We start from the raw sequence: 20,636 nt of genomic DNA on the forward strand, positions 1-20,636 counted from the left end.
GAATATTTTGAACGGTTTAAAATAAGAACACAATTGGAAATTGCTAAGTATCAAGCCAAGTATTTAAATATATATTTATTAGTAATTTGTTGTAAGTTCAATTAACATTCAGTACTCATTAAGATATTCCGCTACAAGAGAGCAAAGTCCATATTACAAATGAATCTAAATCAATCAAGAACGAACAAATTGTTTGTCTTTTGAAGCACTTCCGTCATTGTTCTGATGATTGATTTTTCCTACGACCTTCGAGATGTTTGCAATAAAATTGTACATGTTCTATGTGTTTGAACGATATTTGGCCTGAACAAACCAAAAATATCGTTGAACTTATGCACTGAAAGGTAGTATATATATTAATATATTATGGTGTTGTTTGCAAGACAGAACTGTGGTTTGAAAGATAAATATAAGAAGAACTTAAATAAATTTGCTGTAGACACATATCGGCATTTACCTTTAGATATAAAACTATAAATTTGGAGAAATTTAATGCTAATAACGTACAGATTGTCAGTTTATAATATGAATAGCTGTTCTGAAATTTCAGTTTTCACCATCAATCAAGCGAAACGAAACTACCTGTCGAAGAAAGCACTTTCTATACTAAAGCAAAACAGCGCTGGATTATAAATTATTATCTATCTGCGCGTGAGTGTCGCATTTTAGTAAGCGACTTTTCGCTGTACGCGCATAAGTCAACAGTCGCTCACGGCCGTGCATGGAGGCCGCACGCGTTTTCCTATTTGTCGGATTAAAAAACTACTACGTAATCAGTGATAAAGTGAAGTGAACAGTGGCTAAACGCTTTGTGACCAAGGTTAATAGTGCAAATGTAATTTGGTGTTAGGAACCTTCGGATATTGTGCTGTCACGCATTTAATTGGTTTGAAAATTAATTGATTTTTAATTACATTGATAACGAAGTGTCGTAAGGTTCTAAATGTTTTTCTCGGTTTAGGGTTTGAATATTTGTGACTCACCGAAGGATTTGTTGTGTAGGTAGCTTAAGTTCTTCAATAATACTCTATTCATATTACAATAAGCATTGGTTTTAAGTCCTTTTGAATCCTAGTCCTGTCGAGTTGATTCTGTTATAACGCGAATCGATAATTACTTAATTATTATTATTCACTTACAAATATTTTGCACATTTCGTTGCGAAATGCTGATTTTACGTCAGTTTTAACCTTTTGATAACTTATTTGATATCAGTATCATTTTTGTTTATAATACATTGTTTAAAATATATTTAAACTATGGAATAAATCTTTTGGACTTAGAAATTCAGCAGTTTCTGTACCTCCTAAATGAGTTTAACAAAAAACTTAAACATACCAATTCTTAAAAGGCCAGCAACGCACTCGTGAGCCCTCTGGCATTGACACTGTCCATGGGCGGCGGTATCACTGACATCAGGTGAGCCTCCTGCCCCCAGTTTTATAAAAAAAGCAAATACTATAAATTAAAATCAAATTATGGTTGTAAGGCGATGGTTTGTAATAAATAATAAATACAAATATTGTACTTTGTAAATTTAGGCTGATAAAAGCGAAAGTGAATAAGGTATATATATTTTAAGGTACTTTTATAACTTTCGTTTCCTTGTCAATATTACATAATCACTTAAATCTACACTCAGGTATACTTTACTGAAACTTAAAGTATGAGATAAGTGGGTCAATTAAAACTGGTTCACACTTTAATGTTTAAGTAATGAAGCTGGATATTTCGCAGTTAAGACATTAGTTTCAATAAATTTTCTCCTGATCAAGACATTTAATCACTTAGCCAGTAGAGTACAAATTCAAATTAAAAAATTATTTATTCATGTAGGTAACATAATGTACACTTATCATCATCAAAAACGAAATACATTAAATGATTATAATTTTACATGTTGTCAAATCAAGGGCGTAGAACGGAAGAGCAAAACTGTCAGTAAACATATATAAATGTTTGAAAACAAGGCTTTTATAAGAGGCTGTTATTACCAGTATTTTTATTTAATTTATCATTGACACAATTGTCTAGACATCAGCAAATATGTCAATCTAATCCTATCTTCGTGATATGGGATTTTCCCACGCTTTATCATAAATTTTTCTATTCTCAGCAAATCGGAGAAAGCTAGCCACTTATGTAAAGACTAATTATGACTATCTCTAGAATGTTAATTGCAGCTTAAATTCGCATATAGGTATAATTATAACATAATCGTGAGTGAATACTATGCTGTGACACGTACGTTATATTAAAAAAAAAAGTAACGTAAAAACACGTTAAAAATTGCGAGACATGGGCGTATGTCCCGCATATGTAAATTATACTAATAACTCTAGGTGAACATACAAAATACATGATTAATGTTTTCCATCTTAATTAAATTATTTAAAATTAAGGATAGGATTACTAAGCAGCGGATTTTTATCTCTCAAGGACTCTTCCTTATTGATACTATGACAATATGATTTTTTGTTGATGAGGGGATGGAAACCAACGAACTTTTGAGTTTACTTTTATTTCAGAGTTAAATTTGGTTTATAATTCAACAACTTTGATATTATCTTATAAGTTCCGAAGGTTGTACCCACGCGGAAAATTCTTGAGTGGGAAGTTAAAAGAATTTATTCTATGGCATTTCGGCGAATCGAATTCGAATTTATTCTAAGTTTAATTTATTTATATTAGAAACAATCGCTTCATAAATTACCTTAAAATTATATCTATTTTATATTATACAAGAATAACAAAAAACACAAGTAAAAGTAAAAGAAATATTGAAAAAGAGAATTTGTTTGAATTCCTTTCATTATACTTCTGTAGTACTTTAATTATGAGAAACCTCGGTTTTATAATCAAGGAAACTATTTTCTTTGAAATAGACACTGTTATGCTTCAGAGGTTTAACTTTTGAAGGCACAAAAACATTGTTTTTCCTAACTTTATTCAAGTTTTTGTGACTTTTAATCTTTATGATTTGTAATTTATCACTTTGTCTATTCTACAACTTCTTATGTATTGAATTATTTCTTCTGGAAGTTATTTAACATTTTGTTCTTCAAAGTTCTTCTCAAAAATGTGTTTTTAACGCAGCTTTTTACATTTTACAGAAACTTATTTTCATTTTTGAAACAACTGTTGCGTTTCTATCTAGGTATATATAGCTTATATGCTTACTTGATTACTAAATATTAATTAAATTATACGCATTGTCTTTTATTAAAAAGAAAAGACAATAATATAATTATTTTATATACTTAATCATTTATTAAAATGAGTAATTTTTTACGGCCGAGACAATTGTATTCTCTGTCATATCCACGTCGTTTTTAAGTCAATTATTATATTAAAAACACCATGTGTAAGTAAGTGTATATATACAAGTATATACTTATTTACTAAATTATAATTACACGGTTTAACTTTCACAAATAGTTTTGTCAAAAATAACAAAATAACGTCTTACAAAACTGAGTAACAAAACAATTGTGTTCGATTTTTGAATATAATATCTGAAGCTGACGTCTTGTAGCAGTTTTTCAAATAAAACTCCGTCAGCTGTGACGCGGGTAAAGTACAGTATATTACCTTACAAGATAAGTTACGCTTCGGCGAGTAGAGGCACATTGTTACCTAAATTACACGTATGTTTTAAAAAATGTAGTTTCTATTCCGATGTATATAGAAAATTAGAGATAAAAAGTAGAGAAATTAACCATCTTAGCGCGTTCGAGCGATCTCTTCTAGGCAACAGAGTGAGAAAAAAAAATAGTTAAGGTAAGCGCAAAAGTGCAATCACGATAATTTCTGATCAATTACCATAAAAGTAAGGCATACTATCTATATCCTGGTGATCCTGGCTTAAAGGAAGATAGAGAAGGACCTAAGCGGCTATATACGAGAAGTGAATTCTATCTGCACCTTTAAGGATTCTGTCTTCAAGGCTTTATGTTTATTGCAATGCAAAAATGTATACAATTTATTGCGAATATCTGTATGGAGTTACCAAATTTAATTTAAATACGATGTGGAAGTGACAGATGAAGAAAATGGGTCCTTATTGTTCTTATATTAAGAGAAATACAATTGTCTCGGCCGCATGACATTACTCATTTATCAAAACATTACATACGTACATTACGTATAGTAAAGTGACGGATCCTAATAAAGGATCTGTTATAATCGTTTGTATATATGCAGACCACGTTTGTATGATAAATGATCAGACTTCAACACTAATAACTATCCACTACTATGATTTACGCTTCTCGATTTCGAGTTTTTCGATACATTTTTCGCAGTGTGAGAAAAACATCAGGTATATACAAGGGCGTTAAAGATTGTTACTTACACAGATATGAAGCATGCTTAAGAAATCTTCCAAACACCATCACTATGTGGAACCCGCATGTGGAACAAGAATTAGTTCCGACCTAATTCGATTTAGAGTCCTTTAAGAAATAATATACCCGAAACGCACTTGCCAGCTTTCTGTCAATGTGAGTGGGAAGTATCACTTAACATCAGGTAAGCCTCCTGCTCGTTTGCCTTTATTACATTAAAAATTATACCTACGTGTGATTTTTACTGAAATATATATAAAGTTTGCTTTATCCGTACTCATAGTGTTACTATATGTATCTAACTTTAGTTTGTATTTTGACGTAGAATATTCAGCAATGATTGATTATGACGAAGGGTTTGTGTTTGACTGATTCTTTTGTGGCCACTGCGGCTTATTAGCTAAATATAATAGTATAGTATTTATTTATTCACTTGCAGACTATACATGGCCAAAGTCATACTAAAAATAGACTAAAATATATAAGTATATTATTAATGTATATATGTATATGTACAATACAAATAGCATAATACATAAAAATATACCTAATAACTAACCTTAAAATTTAATTATTAAAAAATATTATTAAAAGGAGTCCCTTTAGGCAAGGTTCCGAAGATACTGGCAGCGTTCCCCCTTTGAAGCCAGACTAATTCTTTGTGCGAGGTAGCAGCCAGCTCTTCCTTCTCCTGTGATGTCGACTAACCTTTTTGATAATTCACTAAAAAGCCTTAACGCGCTAGGACCCCACGGACCAAGGGTCTCGACACCGAATGGGACAAAATCATATTCAGAGCCTTGACCCCTGTATTTGCAGGCACAAGCCGCACTAGCTCTGTTGTTGGTTCCATGAAGATTGGAAGGGGCCAATGTGTCTGAACAGGTGGCATCCCATACCAAAACACGACCCATCTTCCATGGAATCAAACTCATACCGTACGGTCTCTTGCCATAGAGGAGAAACGAAGTATACGGGGGCTGCTAGTATAAAAAATACAAGAGAGCTCATACGAATGAGTTCGCATAGTAGTATCCATAATAGAAGCCATGTTCCTTAGATATGATTTATGTCACGAAAGCAACGTCATTATGCCGACCACTTTCATTTTCTCCACTCGATAGCTTTGTTTACCAGACGTTAACGGTATAGTTGCCATGGCACTGAGTTATTATATTACTGTATTAAGGGCCTGTTTCACAATGTCCGGATAAGTTCCAAATAAGCTATTTATTACTTATTCGTAGGATAAATAGTATTTTTGCGTTTCACGACTGTCAGATAGCGCTATACGTCATGAAATTCGAAGTATCTTATTTGAAACTTTTATCTTTCGAATAATTTATGTGTTGCATAGCTATTTGACACTTTATCCATACATTGTGAAACAGGCCCTAAATCGTTTATTTCTATATCCTGAAACTTATTCATTCATACTCACAGTCACTCTGCGGTAATGTGTCTCCAAAATTGGTAACCTTCAGCGCTGTCCTGAGCCACCTCCTCCTAATTACTGGCTGCAGCAAATCCTCCACTCTGCCAAATGAGTGGTACCTGGGATCTACTGGTTTCTAGTATTACTTAATGTGCTTCCTTTACTGTCACATGCGCTCCAGCCGACGACCTGGGACTTTTTGCTTATAATGGGCTAGGCTACCAATTCTTCTATTTCGGTATTCTTTGGAGTCTTTTAATACACGATTTTAACTAAAGCACTGGACACTGCACTCTACACAGCGTCAATACAATTTGATAGATAGGAAAATTGGTTAATTTGGTAGATAAAAATAATGGTGAGTCCTTTGATGTGTAGAAGATATAATTGAGATACAAAATGTAAAAAGCATAAATTAATATTGATTTTTATTTGATTTAATTGAAACAATTTATATTAACTAACATCAGATGCTGCTGGTTAGGGTTGCAGCTATTTTTTTATCTACTAAGTTTTTATTAATATACTGTTCCATATTAGCTAAACATTAATTATCTATGTGAAAGCTTTATTTGTGTATCATTATAAAAATAAAAAGCTTTATACATTTAAGGATGTTTCACAGATTCGTGGATTTCCTAATATTATTTTCTCTCTAATATAGTTGGATTTGTATAATCCTAAAAGGGCGGTTTTGGATATTTCATTTTCGCTTCGGTAGCCTTTATTCTACTTCAGAAAGATATATTGAAAATATTTATGAAGAAAGATATAAATAAAAACATTAAGTACTAATGTTTTTCTAACCACTGGATTTTTTAATATTCATGATTACGCAATATTTTTTTAAATAATTATGAGCGTTACTGATGCTTTCTATGGCTGACTCTTGTCATGGGCATGTATCTTTACAGAAAGTCCTTTCTATGAATATCACCTCAACGGCTTTAAAGTTTAAATCACGATCGAGTAATGCAATTGATAAGGATCAAATCATTTTCTCCAAAACTCTAAAGGCGGACCTAACGATGCGAGACTGGGTATAATTATAATACGTTTGTGGCGCATCTGTAATACTTTAAATAAATCAGTGGTGCCTCAACCATTCGGTCTGGGCCTCAGATTTCTGTATCAGTTTCAATTGTCAATCTGCTGATCAGCCTCCTGTACTGACACAAGTCGACTTTTTCGGTTTAAGGCAATCCGGTTTCCTCACCATGTTTTCCTTCGCCGTTCGAGCGAATGTTAAATGCGCATATAGAAAGTCCATAGTACTTATTTTTACTAATGCACTCAGTGTTTGTTTGTCTGTTTAACTGCGCAACTGCTAAATCGCTATGTGTGTTGAAAGATATGCTACACACTTACGGTGTTATAGGTCAATGAACTTCGCTTCCTGGATACGTAAAAATAAATGCCTCAAATGTTTAGGCGAGGTATATATAGATAATATATTAAAATAAAATAGTTTTGTTGCACACACAACATCAAAATGTGTACATGTGCTAACTTATTGCCTATCGATATCTTCCAGACTTTATATGTAGGTAATTGTTATTGTAGGTAAAACACGATTCTTCCTTCCCTCATTTAAAAGTTTGGAGGCTGTTAGAAATAAATTTATATCTTCTTAAATATACATCGAGTATTTTATTTTAGTAGTGATCTATCACTTTTTATCACAGTTTAAATACAATTTAACAGGAAGATAGTGATTACAAAATAAATAATGATTTATAATAGATATTATCATTAACTACACAAATACAAGTTAATTGTTTTACTAAAAATATTGTAAAGTAATATAATTAGGGTATGTTTATGAGTTAGATTTATTAAGATATTAAGAGTTAGATTTATTATTTTGCATAAAAGAATATCTCTGATATCATCGTCATTACCTAGTCGTCCGTCTTTTTATCGCAACGAAAATAACCCATAAAGAGACGCAAAGTATAGTTGGCCTTTATCACTGTGAACTGTCGTGTCACATTCGTTTATAAGGTGTGAGAAAACATTTAATTATTGAAATTGTACTTAAATTCCCTTTGATAGACAATATTCAATTTATCGAATCCTTACAATTTTCTTAGGGAAATACTTTGATCTGGGTTCTGACACTTGACGAAGTAATAGACTATAAACGATATCACTTATTTTATTTTTATAGAGTATTCAATAGTTTATGGTTATTATTTTCTTTGCGATACTTGATAACACAATAAGTTAGTTTGATTAAATTTTTATAAAAATGACTTTTATAAATCGTTTTTTTTTGTAAATAACCTGACACTTGTTCATGAACTTATCGTTTATTTGAAATACATTTAATATTTCACAAATCTCTTGTATCAATTTATTTCATATTAACATTAACTATCCATATTTTAAGTATTCTCTACTTCAGCCCAAGTTTTAACAAAACCATTACGTTTGTCTTTTAATTAACAAAAATACCTTAATTAAGTTTTCGCAAAATTATAAGACACCGGAGCTTGTAATTACGTTGTTTTTTAATTAAAGATATCGTTTTATCTTTTGACGACAGCGAGTTGAGTTCTCTTTGATAGATCGGTATCTAAAGTCAAAGAAATTCTTTGTAATATGAAAACGTTATACTGTGAGAGAAATGTTTTAACGTAATTTTAGACGAGAGCGTTGTTGACTGATAAAGCAGAACATGCATAATTAAATAATTATGAAAAAAATGATAAAAACTGATTTAGATCCTTTGTGTTCTTTTCTTTAATATTAACTACCGTTTCTATATGACAACTGTGATACAACATGTATAGCCAATTACTATGGTATTTTTAAAAAGGTTTTTGAAGTGGGTTAATAATAAAGTTACCCAATGCATGTTGCAATTCAACTGGCCCACAAAATTTGTGTGAATGCACCATTAGCTGTCAGTCTTCCTATAGTCTGTATGGGAACTAGATCTCTAGGTGAGCTAACAATAAGTACTTAATTGATTGACGTGTTGATAGCATAATTATGCTAATTGAGAACTTGTAATTACGCTTTGCTACTTCCTGTATTTTATTTCTTATCTATTATTCGCTTTACAAATTTATTTAAATACCGTTTGAACTTTTGCTTCGTACTGCGGATTGCCTTTTCTTTTTGCTTTACTCGATAAGTTCCTAGAGTAAAGAGAGTTACGCGTATGCTTTGACAATTTCAATGACATAATTCCTGGTTTGTTAGTGAAATCTACTTCGTTCTTGATATGATTTACCTTACATTCTTAATTGTAGTAGCCCAGTGAATATAAGTTACTTTTAATCATGCAATATCCTAAAAGCATAATTAACATTCAAACATTAATTTTTAATCAAAAATTGACAATTTTTTTATTGATTAGGATAACTTTTATTATTCTAATAAAGCTTTGTTGCTTTGTCTTACATCTTGGGTCGCATCCCATTCACCCTGCTACTTTCGCGGCCAGGGGATGCACAAATGCATTTCTACCTTTCCCAGTCTTTTTACGTTTAGTCAGTTTATTCAATATATTTTGACGACTCTGGTGTCGTTTAAATATATTGAATCATTCAGTAGTTAAACCAGTTCAACAGTTCAGGTTATTTCGATTGAACCTTAGCTTATAAAAGGATGTTTAGCATAATGTGGTGTTTTGTAAATGTTGAATGTTTTAACGATCAGGTCAATGTATGGTGTTGTCATACACACAATAGTGAATGGACTGACAATACAACTTGTCTGCTGTAACATTTCAATGGGAGGCTAAATTGCTGATTTGTTAGTATGTTTTTAAACGATTTACGACGAACGGCAATATTTTGAATGGGACTTAACAAAGGAACTATTATTTTAAGTATTTATGTACTTGGGTTAATATTATGAATTAATTTATATGGATTATTGTTAATCAGATATATATGCCATAGATTTGATATTACATTACATACAATGCTTGTCTTACAATCAATGTCTTTTATAATAATATTTCAGTTATTTATCTGTATAAATATATAGATTAACTTTAGATTATATATACCTTATATTATTATAGAAATGTTATATAAAAGTTATATAAAACCTCGGATAGCACAGTAGCTGTTATAAATGTTATTCTATATATGAGTGTATACAGTCATCAATATTCAGTTATACAACCGGGTCATCGGATCCAGTCGATTTGTACGATCCAGTTACACTTAGAAAGTACGTGCTAAGTGAATCTTACTCCTTGCAAATATGAAACTTACAAAATCTGTTTAACATTTCAGTATATTGCTATTACTGTTGATAATTTGTTCTAGTTCTAGGCCAAAAAAGTGATGGACTGTCAACTAAATCTTAAAGAAATAATCAAATTAAATCACCTTATTAAAATGGTTCAAATTGGTGAATACGATAGAAATAATATTATTAAATATTAATTATCTATTGTATTATTTAAGTTTTATTGAATTTATGTCTAGCGCCAGCTCCTCATCCACTTGGCAAGCGGACCAAGACACGCCTTTGACTCGCCTTGCGTGCGACTCGCCGCCATGAATTGTCTTTCATGCATGTGAATATGTCATCACATCACTTATGTGGTCGTCCTCCACGTGGACACCCATTCGTAAACTGCACCAATTCTCCCTACTACTTCTTAAAAGAACAAGACTTCTTACAAGTTATAACAATTTCCACTTCAGATTTTAAATAGTCGTTCCAATTGACACATTACAATATTTACTATTTAATACCTGCAATATTGCGTATTGATAGTTATTTAACAATTCACACAGAGTAAAATTTTAAATTTGAAACATGTGCGCGAATTTACAGCAAGACGAAGTTACCGGCGTCTTTATCATTCATAATGAGTGGACAATTTTCAGACGGTACCAAGTCCTTTGAGCGGAACAGGACAAGCACTTGGAATACTAAGTAGTGCCTTTTATAAGTGAAATTGTTAGTGACCGTTTAATAGCCTTTAGCCCATAGCGATGAGGACGAAGATGCACAAGAATACCATTTAATACATTGAATACCATAATTACCATTTAGAAACGGGACGATTGTGTTGCGTACTAGATTATAACATGATAATATTGCCTGATATTAAATGCTGTATATATATTTAATTTCTATGTATTCCTAGACCAAAGTATTATTATAATTATAATATATATATTAGAAGGATTTAAGAGAGCAATATGAAAATTTTTTAGCTAAAAATTAATGTAATCAAAATTCATTTGTATGTCATTGGTAATGTGTACTTGTGAACTACATACAAAATAGATCAGTGTGGCTTTTCAAGTCTGATTACCCAATTCTCAGTAATCATAATTATAGAATTAAAAAGACTGGCCATTACCACTCTTTTTCTTTTCTCCACTCTTTCTATAATAATCTCGGTTATCATGTGTTGACTATAATCAAGGTTGATCAAGGGCAGACCGCACATCAGTTCCGCAGTTTCTCACATTACACAGATGAGCGGTTTACCACAATTTGAAGCAATTTTACTTTCGATAAATTGTATCTATTGTTCTAATAGTTTTGTGGTAATACTTCATGCACGGATAGACTTTACGTAATATAATTTGTAGATGCTAACTGTGTTATGAATTGTTAGACGTTCATAATATTACAATTGCTTTATCATGTAAGGTTTGGAATAATTCAAGTAAATAAAATGATTTAAACGGTCTTCATAATTACTTTTTTCTAATATATTTATCTTTATTAGCGAATATTAACTGTTGTTACTCAAAATATTAGTTTCGCCCAGTTTTGAGATGAGATTATTCTTCTTTATAATATTACTATAGATATTTTACTTTTAATACAAATTTGGCCATTTCGTAAGGAAACAGTTTATTCTGTAAGCGTAATCGCAATGCCTAGATTTAATGGCGCTTCTAAACGGGCCATGTTTTGCTGCAATTGATGGCTGCAACACATGGCCCGGCAACATTGCAAACAATGTCAGCCACACTATGCAATGTTGCAGTAATGTCCCGGCCATATAGCCAAACATGTTTTGTGTAGCCACTTATGGCCGATATGGCCCTGATGGGTTGCCGAACGATCGCTAGGTTATCGAATTCAACTGCAATATTGCACAGCCAGTTCTATTGTTGTTTCAGTCACTCTCTTTGTTATGGCATAGTGTATCCTTTTCTACGCGACATGAAGTTTGCTATGAGTGAAGTGTGCCTGTTGCTATATTCTGTGTTTTGCGATCAGCTGCATTTTGACAACTACGTAAAAATGGTTACTGGTCTAACAAGACAATTACTGATTTTATTGAAGAAATACATTTGCACCCCGAGTTGTGGGATATAAAAACCGGCTCATACAAAGATAGAAATTCTAAAAAAGATGCATGGAATGAAATCGCTGAAAAGTTTGGCATAACAAGTAACGAGGCTTACAAAAAATTCAGAAGCCTAATAACTTACGCAAATAATGAGGAGAAAAAGAAGAAAAGTGGTAGTGCTGGCGGTAAAACAGTAAAGCGGTTTGCTTAAGATGCGATATCGTTTCTCTTTACTCAAAATACCACGAATATAGGATTACATAGTGAAAATGAAAACTTCTAACGTAAGTATCTTTAATAAAATATTTTAGTCATTATAAATGTACATATCTCTGTATTACGTATGTATCATAATATCGATTGATAAATTGAACTTCTTCCCTCGAAATCTTTTGCAACTTGTTTCCATTCTGTTACTCCTGACGGCATCTGAAAGGCTTAACGATATACTAAAAATTTTATGCATTCACAGGCGACTGAAACTACATACTGACATCAGTGCTGACCCACGTGAAGTCGTAGAATCAGAAACAACCGACACTTTGGAAGCCGTCGATACTACTCCAAAACCACGTACTAAAAGGCTCAAAATATTATACGCGATGCTGGCGAAAATAAAAACGAATATGCTGCTACTAGATACCTATTATTATTAAATTTAAAAAGTACATAATAGTTACTACCTATGCGTAACATATTTAATAAACCTATGTTAACTTACCTTGATGTATTATTTTAATCCTTCTATAATAGCTGTACACACCTCTTGTATAAAAGTTGAAATCTAACACTCTACTTGAAATCTAACATCTAACACGGAACAGGTACATAAAACTTTTAAATGAATCTCCTGTTGCCAAAAACCGTAGAGTTATCGCAAATCTCGTGATGGCGATGAAACAGGTTCTCAGGCTGTTCTCATGTTTGTATCATTTCTTTTTATTTTTGATCCAATTTTGTTTAAGAGAAAGTCAAAGTCGCCTTTTGAAATTCTAGCCAAGTTCTTGAATAATTTATTATCAAGGCTTATTACTGCTAGACTCAAATTGTCTACAGTTTCACGCCTATTTAAATAAGGTCGAATCCTCAATCTCTTCTTTTTCTGTTCTTTTAAAATTAATATAAGCTGCTGCGACAAGTGTGATTTCATCAGCCATTGTTGCCGGTATGTGTGGCCCGTTTAGGAGTCTGCATCATGGGCCATACTATTGCTGACATATTGCAACACATGGCCCGGCCATAGATTGCTCGGCCATCATCTGCATTAAAACATTTTTGTGATGGCCGGACAATTAATTGCCAATAGTGCAGCCATCAATTGCAGAAAAACATGGCCCGTTTAGAAGCCCCATAATAAATAGAATCAAATGGTTGCATCATGACAGATGAAGACATCACTTTCATTTTTAACCCGACCAATTATTTAGTTAGGGTATTGACACGCTGTGATATGGGATTTGTCGATGATATATTCTGTAAACTAATGTTTCTATATAGATGCTAGGAAAAATAAATATAATGCAATTTAGAATACTTAAATACATGACACCGCCTTATGGCTTACTTATACTATATGATAACTAAATACACTTATTCAGGACAGGTTTGTTTAATCATTAATGGTACAAAAAGTCCATGTAGACGAAATAAAAATCCTAACAAAAAAGTGTGACACGACAATAAAAAATGCATCTATGTATGTTTAAATTCTGTTCATTTGTATCGCTAAAACTCGAGAACGTCTGGACCTGAATAAATGGACCGATTTGGCTAATTATGATCATGCATGATTGTGGATGTTGAGGTAAGGTTTAAACGGTGGAGAACATAAATAATAGGTGGGGAATTAGGGAATAGGGAATAAAAATACTAACGACAATAAACTTTCAAATAAAAACTGTTGCAAGGCACATATTAAATGTAGTGTAAATTGTAAGTTTGTTTTTAGACATAACTGTCATATATGGGGCTTCTAAACGGGCCATGTTTTTCTGCAATTGATGGCTGCACTATTGGCAATTAATTGTCCGGCCATCACAAAAATGTTTTAATGCAGATGATGGCCGAGCAATCTATGGCCGGGCCATGTGTTGCAATATGTCAGCATTAGTATGGCCCATGATGCAGACTCCTAAACGGGCCACACATACCGGCAACAATGGCTGATGAAATCACACTTGTCGCAGCAGCTTATATTAATTTTAAAAGAACAGAAAAAGAAGAGATTGAGGATTCGACCTTATTTAAATAGGCGTGAAACTGTAGACAATTTGAGTCTAGCAGTAATAAGCCTTGATAATAAATTATTCAAGAACTTGGCTAGAATTTCAAAAGGCGACTTTGACTTTCTCTTAAACAAAATTGGATCAAAAATAAAAAGAAATGATACAAACATGAGAACAGCCTGAGAACCTGTTTCATCGCCATCACGAGATTTGCGATAACTCTACGGTTTTTGGCAACAGGAGATTCATTTAAAAGTTTTATGTCCCTGTTCCGAGTGTTAGATTTCAACTTTTATACAAGAGGTGTGTACAGCTATTATAGAAGGATTAAAATAATACATCAAGGTAAGTTAACATAGGTTTATTAAATATGTTACGCATAGGTAGTAACTATTATGTACTTTTTAAATTTAATAATAATAGGTATCTAGTAGCAGCATATTCGTTTTTATTTTCGCCAGCATCGCGTCTAATATTTTGAGCCTTTTAGTACGTGGTTTTGGAGTAGTATCGACGGCTTCCAAAGTGTCGGTTGTTTCTGATTCTACGACTTCACGTGGGTCAGCACTGATGTCAGTATGTAGTTTCAGTCGCCTGTGAATGCATAAAATTTTTAGTATATCTTTAAGCCTTTCAGATGCCGTCAGGAGTAACAGAATGGAAACAAGTTGCAAAAGATTTCGAGGGAAGAAGTTCAATTTATCAATCGATATGATACATACGTAATACAGAGATATGTACATTTATAATGACTAAAATATTTTATTAAAGATACTTACGTTAGAAGTTTTCATTTTCACTATGTAATCCTATATTCGTGGTATTTTGAGTAAAGAGAAACGATATCGCATCTTAAGCAAACCACTTTACTGTTTTACCGCCAGCACTACCACTTTTCTTCTTTTTCTCCTCATTATTTGCGTAAGTTCTTAGGCTTCTGAATTTTTTGTAAGCCTCGTTACTTGTTATGCCAAACTTTTCAGTGATTTCATTCCATGCATCTTTTTTAGAATTTCTATCTTTGTATGAGCCGGTTTTTATATCCCACAACTCGGGGTGCAAATGTATTTCTTCAATAAAATCAGTAATTGTCTTGTTAGACCAGTAACCATTTTTACGTAGTTGTCAAAATGCAGCTGATCGCAAAACACAGAATATAGCAACAGGCACACTTCACTCATAGCAAACTTCATGTCGCGTAGAAAAGGCTACACTATGCCATAACAAAGAGAGTGACTGAAACAACAATAGAACTGGCTGTGCAATATTGCAGTTGAATTCGATAGCCTAGCGATCGTTCGGCAACCCATCGGGGCCATATCGGCCATAAGTGGCTACACAAAACATGTTTGGCTATATGGCCGGGACATTACTGCAACATTGCATAGTGTGGCTGACATTGTTTGCAATGTTGCCGGGCCATGTGTTGCAGCCATCAATTGCAGCAAAACATGGCCCGTTTAGAAGCGCCAATATAATAACTTTCAGAAATGTGTTTCATAGCTGTAGTATGAGGTTCGATCGCTGTGGACTGTATTAAATGTTTAGATTATGTTTTTCTACAAATATATGTACTTAGTTTTTTTTAGTTTGTTAATTTTTATATATATATATTTTTGTGTTTTCACCTTACGTTAAAAAGATGGAGGTTATTGAAAATAAATTAAGCTGATAACAATTTGGCTTATGTTTTTGTGATAACAGTTCGTTGATCTTTGTAAACCTGTTTCTAGTGTGCCATTTTTAAATATAAATTTTACATTTAAATATTATGATCACAGTGTTTAAACTATTATTATATGCTTATTAAGATAACTATGTTCTACATTGTGTAATTGATAAATCAATAGTATTATTATTTTAATTAAGTAAACCTCAAATTAACTGTTGAGTCACTGCTTAATCAAGACTTCATCGTAGCGAATTTAATAATATATTAAGTCCCCTATTAATAGGGAAATCTTGTCAAAATAATTCGCTTTAGGCCTTAAATCAACCTCAATTCCACTTCAAGAAATATTAACTAAATCGCTCAAGATTAACATTTTAGGTAAAAACTGTAAACGTATGGTAAACTTTAATATTCTACCATGCACATGCATATATATGTATGGGCATTCTCTACTCAAGTCTCTTAATAGTAATCTGGCGTAGGATCCGATCCACATACATCGCTCCCGACTGGGCATGGCGGGTTAAAAGGGAAAATTAAAAGAAAATTAAGTGTTTCTCATATATGCAATTGTTTAACATATTCTGCTCTGCATTTAGGAGTCAAGCAGTTCTGTAGAATCATCTAGCTTGTAGATGGTTAAAAGTTTCATGTAATAGTTATTTGTGACAGTTCGTGTGGACTGTCAAGAGAGTGCTTTGGTCGTATTGATCCGGGTTTAAGAATTATCAGTCAATGTATGAGCTTATATTCAATTTTATACTATGTTATTTGTAAATGAATTCACCCCAAAACTATGTAAAGAAGTTAAGGGGTATTGTTATGAATAAATATCATTAAGATATCATATCATAAGATATCGTAAGATAATAGAATCGGAAGATGGTTTGATGTCATTGTATCACGGAACCTGTGCTAACACCCCAAGGTCAAAGAGGTGACACGACATTGACCTCAGCGCGTCATGTGCAAAGTCCTTATACTTTTTATATTTTTTTACTAAAATTTATACAATTGATATGAGTAAAAAGTTATTTTATAATAACATAAATATAATCATAAAAAATAACCCCACGAATTTCGTTTCGCCTTTAAATTATGTTTCTCAGTAAGCTTTTTAGTAGCTACATATCGATCATTTTAATTGCTCCTCAGAGTTGTACTACAAATGTATTTTAAAAAACTTGGAATGGTCCAAACGTCTTAGAGTTGTCTATGACGTCTTTCATCATTCCGCTTTTATATTAAATATTTTTTATATATCTACAATTATACATATTACAAGCTGCCCCGGCGAACTTTGTTCCGCCTTAATGGCAATAAATAAGCAGTTTGTTTTTTTTATTGGAAAAAATACATAAAAATTAAATACCTACATTAATCATTCATTATTATTTCTGTATTTTAGTACATAGGTTGTTCTTCACTTAAGTACCTTGTGATACACGACATTTTTTGTTTTATTATCAGGCGCAATAACAAACAACGCTGATGGTCTTCCGACCCGTGAACATGCCACGTATAATTGACCATGGGAAAAACATGAATGTTCTAGATTTAAATCACAAACTTTTAAGGATTGGCCTTGTGATTTGTTGATGGTCATGGCAAATGCAAGACGTATCGGAAATTGAAGTCTTTTAAATTCAAACGGCATATCGGTTGGGATCATCGGGATCCTCGGAATAAGAACTTCCTCACCTTTGAGATTTCCTATCATTATCGTAGCGTAAATTACATTGTTCTTCAATTTTCTAACCACCAAACGCATACCGTTGCAAAACTGTGCAACGGTTGGTTTATGTTTCGAAGCATGATTACTACGGAGCCAACCTTTAGGCGTAAATTGTGCGGTGGTAAGCCAGGCACGTCCAAAGAGTTTAAAAATTCAATGGGATAGTTGGTGGCTTCATCTTCATTTGTGACGCAGTCAATAGATTTGAATGAAGCATTGTTCCAATGATCTTATTTTGAATTATGTAGTTCAGGTCATCTACATCTTTATTCTTAGCCGCTAAAATTGCTCGCTCACTCAACCATTCATTATTTTTGTAGTTAGAAATAATGTTTGGAAACACATTGTTAATAAGTTCGTCTTTTGATTCCATTCATCGACAGGTACTTGACCATTACCGATAGTCAGCAATTGCTCCGAGAAATCTTCAGCAGATGTATCATTAAGCAATGTAACTCTCATGTTTGTTGTCAGCTGCAGTTTCTTCACATAGCGCCATAGGTTTGACGATTTGAGGCAAGTGTTTATTTCGTCGACAGCCGTAGATCTTGGAATTACTGGCAGTATTTGGCGGAAATCGCCAGACAGTAAAATCATTGCTCCTCCAAAACATCTTGAGTCATTGCGTAAATCTTTTAATGTTCGGTTAAGTGCTTCTAATGCACGTTTATGCGCCATTGTGCATTCGTCCCAGATGATGATTTTCGATGCCGCTAAAACTTTTGCCATTGCTGAGTGTTTTGCAATATTACACGTTGGTTCTTCAATAGTTTGAAGATTTAACGGTAATTTTAATTCTGAATGAGCCGTACGGCATCCTTCTAACAATGTGACTGCTATTTCAGAAGAAGCAACTGCAACCGCTATGTTGGATCTCGCCCGAACAGTTGCTAAAACTAATGACATGAGGAATGTCTTGCCATTTTCATCATCGTTTGCCTTCATTAAAGTATCATAAACTTGCTGGTAATTCAACAGGGTTACATTCGTTTGAACTACTAAGTCTAATTCCTGGTGATCATATTCACGTTCCCGCTCCAATACTCGATTAAATGCGTCTTTCGACAACAACAACAAATAGAAACATTAATCATTCTTTGGATGAACTGAATACATACGACCATGTCGAGTTTTATAGTTCTCTTCACTGTTTATACGAATGGGCAATGGCACTATCATTACATTTAATTATTTATTTAATAGAAATATTTTGAATATTGATTTCTTACAAATATCAAATTATCATATATACGTCATTACATAGCTGTCATTATACGTCAATTACATAGCTATCATTTGCGTTTTATTATTCTTTTTTGTTATACCACGTTTTATAGTGACTGACGTTTCATGTCAAGTCCCACGGGAACGCTGCCGAACGGGATAAAAAGTATCCTATGTCCGTCTCCTGGCTCTAAGCTACCTCCATTCCAATTTTCACCCAAATCTGTTCTTCCGTTCTTGAGTTATAAGTGGTGTAACTAACACGACTTTCTTTTATATATATAGATGTGAAAAATTGACACAGTTGTGTGTACCGATATCATCATATATTCACATATTTAATATTTTTACAGTACCCTCGTTTTAAAACCAATTGTGTTAGTTACCATTGTAGAAACTTTGTTAATTTAATAAAGAGCGAAACTTCCCTGTCACAGTTCTCTGACTTACTAGGGAGGCCTCAATCTAAATTATATTGTATATATAGCTATTTTTTTTAATTATACGTATAAAACTGCCCATTGAAATTCATTGAAGGTTAGAACCAAGCAAAAACCTTAAAAATATAGATTTAGGAGTAGATTGCTTTTTCCAACAGCATTATTAATATAGCCGGCATAGGTCACCCTTTCAGAACCGCGTTAACGCTTCAGAACACTTTCGGGTCGTATTAATTTGACAGGCTTTAATGGCTAAGGTAATTTCTCACAGCTGTATCACAAGGTACCTGCTGCTAGTGAGATGATCACTTGCCTTGCTTGCCTTTTGCCTTTAGCTAGTAAGGAAGTCTGAAAGCCACCCCGCAGTTGCAAGATTTTTTATGTATTGCTGATATATGATACACAAAATGCAGTACACATAAGTCGACAAGTGTTGTTCGTGCTGCTTCAATAAATCTGCTCTAGATATGTCAGAGACATGCAATACGTTATCTTGAACTAGTCTAGATTTCACGTAACCGTTATTTTCCCAAACATCTGCGATTGATAATTTTGTTTTCTATCCTTCATGTAAATTTTTATTATGCATATTTAAAAAAAATCAGTGGCGCTACAACCTCTTTAGGTCTTAGCTTCAGATTTCTGAATCTGTTACATGATCATTAAATCTAATAGGCAAGAAGGTGATCAGCCTCCACTTCCTTCCTTCACCGTTCGAGCAAATGTTAAATACGCACATAGAAAGAAAGTCCATTGGTGCACAGCCGGGGATCGAACCTACGACCTCAGGTATGAGAGTCGCACGCTCAAGCCACTAGGACAACACTGCTCTTATGCATATTTAGTTATATCAAAGCGATGTATATAAAATAGCGATTTGTGGAATCGACTACCCTGGGAGATACCTCCAACTGTTTTAAAAAAGAGCTGCAAAACACTACGCATATAAAATATCCTAATACCTACCTATAGTGAAAGTAAAAAATTTCCACCAGGGTTTAACGCTTTGGAATAGTTCAATAATAAAATCGTTTTAAACAAAATCTGGATAGTTTTTGAGTTTTTACCGTGAAACAAATTCGGTACATTTCTCACGGTAGCCGCGAAAGAATAATCCAACCGCTATTCCTTAAATGTGATTCTCATACTAATAGCACGCGCATTAGCCTTTACCTCGTTCGCGCCCGCATTTGTGCGCATACGCATTAGGGTCAGTAGGCCTATGTGAACAACCATCACAGCCAGCTTGTTTGAGTACATTTCACTTCAT

General features: G+C 33.2%; 1 protein-coding gene and 1 long non-coding RNA gene across 9 annotated transcripts in view; both read left to right on the top strand.

Moving 5' to 3' along the window:
• Positions 1-20,636, top strand: part of LOC111004279 (IQ motif and SEC7 domain-containing protein 2) — a 132,202-nt gene that overhangs the window by 75,981 nt on the left and 35,585 nt on the right. For 2 of the 8 annotated variants that reach the window (XM_022275251.2, XM_045632037.1), the window contains exon 1: positions 698-886. The exons of 4 other annotated variants lie outside the window; for them this stretch is intronic. The gene's annotated coding sequence lies outside the window, so the exon portion shown is untranslated. Of the gene's footprint in view, positions 1-697; positions 887-20,636 lie in introns of those variants that run through there. 2 more of the 8 variants (XM_045632039.1, XM_045632038.1) reach the window with 1 other exon arrangement.
• LOC123689945 lies at positions 14,562-15,081 on the top strand. The gene is made up of 2 exons (XR_006750801.1): positions 14,562-14,640; positions 14,933-15,081. It is a non-coding gene; the product is annotated as an uncharacterized LOC123689945 (long non-coding RNA).

The sequence above is a fragment of the Pieris rapae genome, chromosome 18 (genome assembly GCF_905147795.1).
Source record: "Pieris rapae chromosome 18, ilPieRapa1.1, whole genome shotgun sequence".
NCBI lineage: Eukaryota > Metazoa > Arthropoda > Insecta > Lepidoptera > Pieridae > Pieris > Pieris rapae.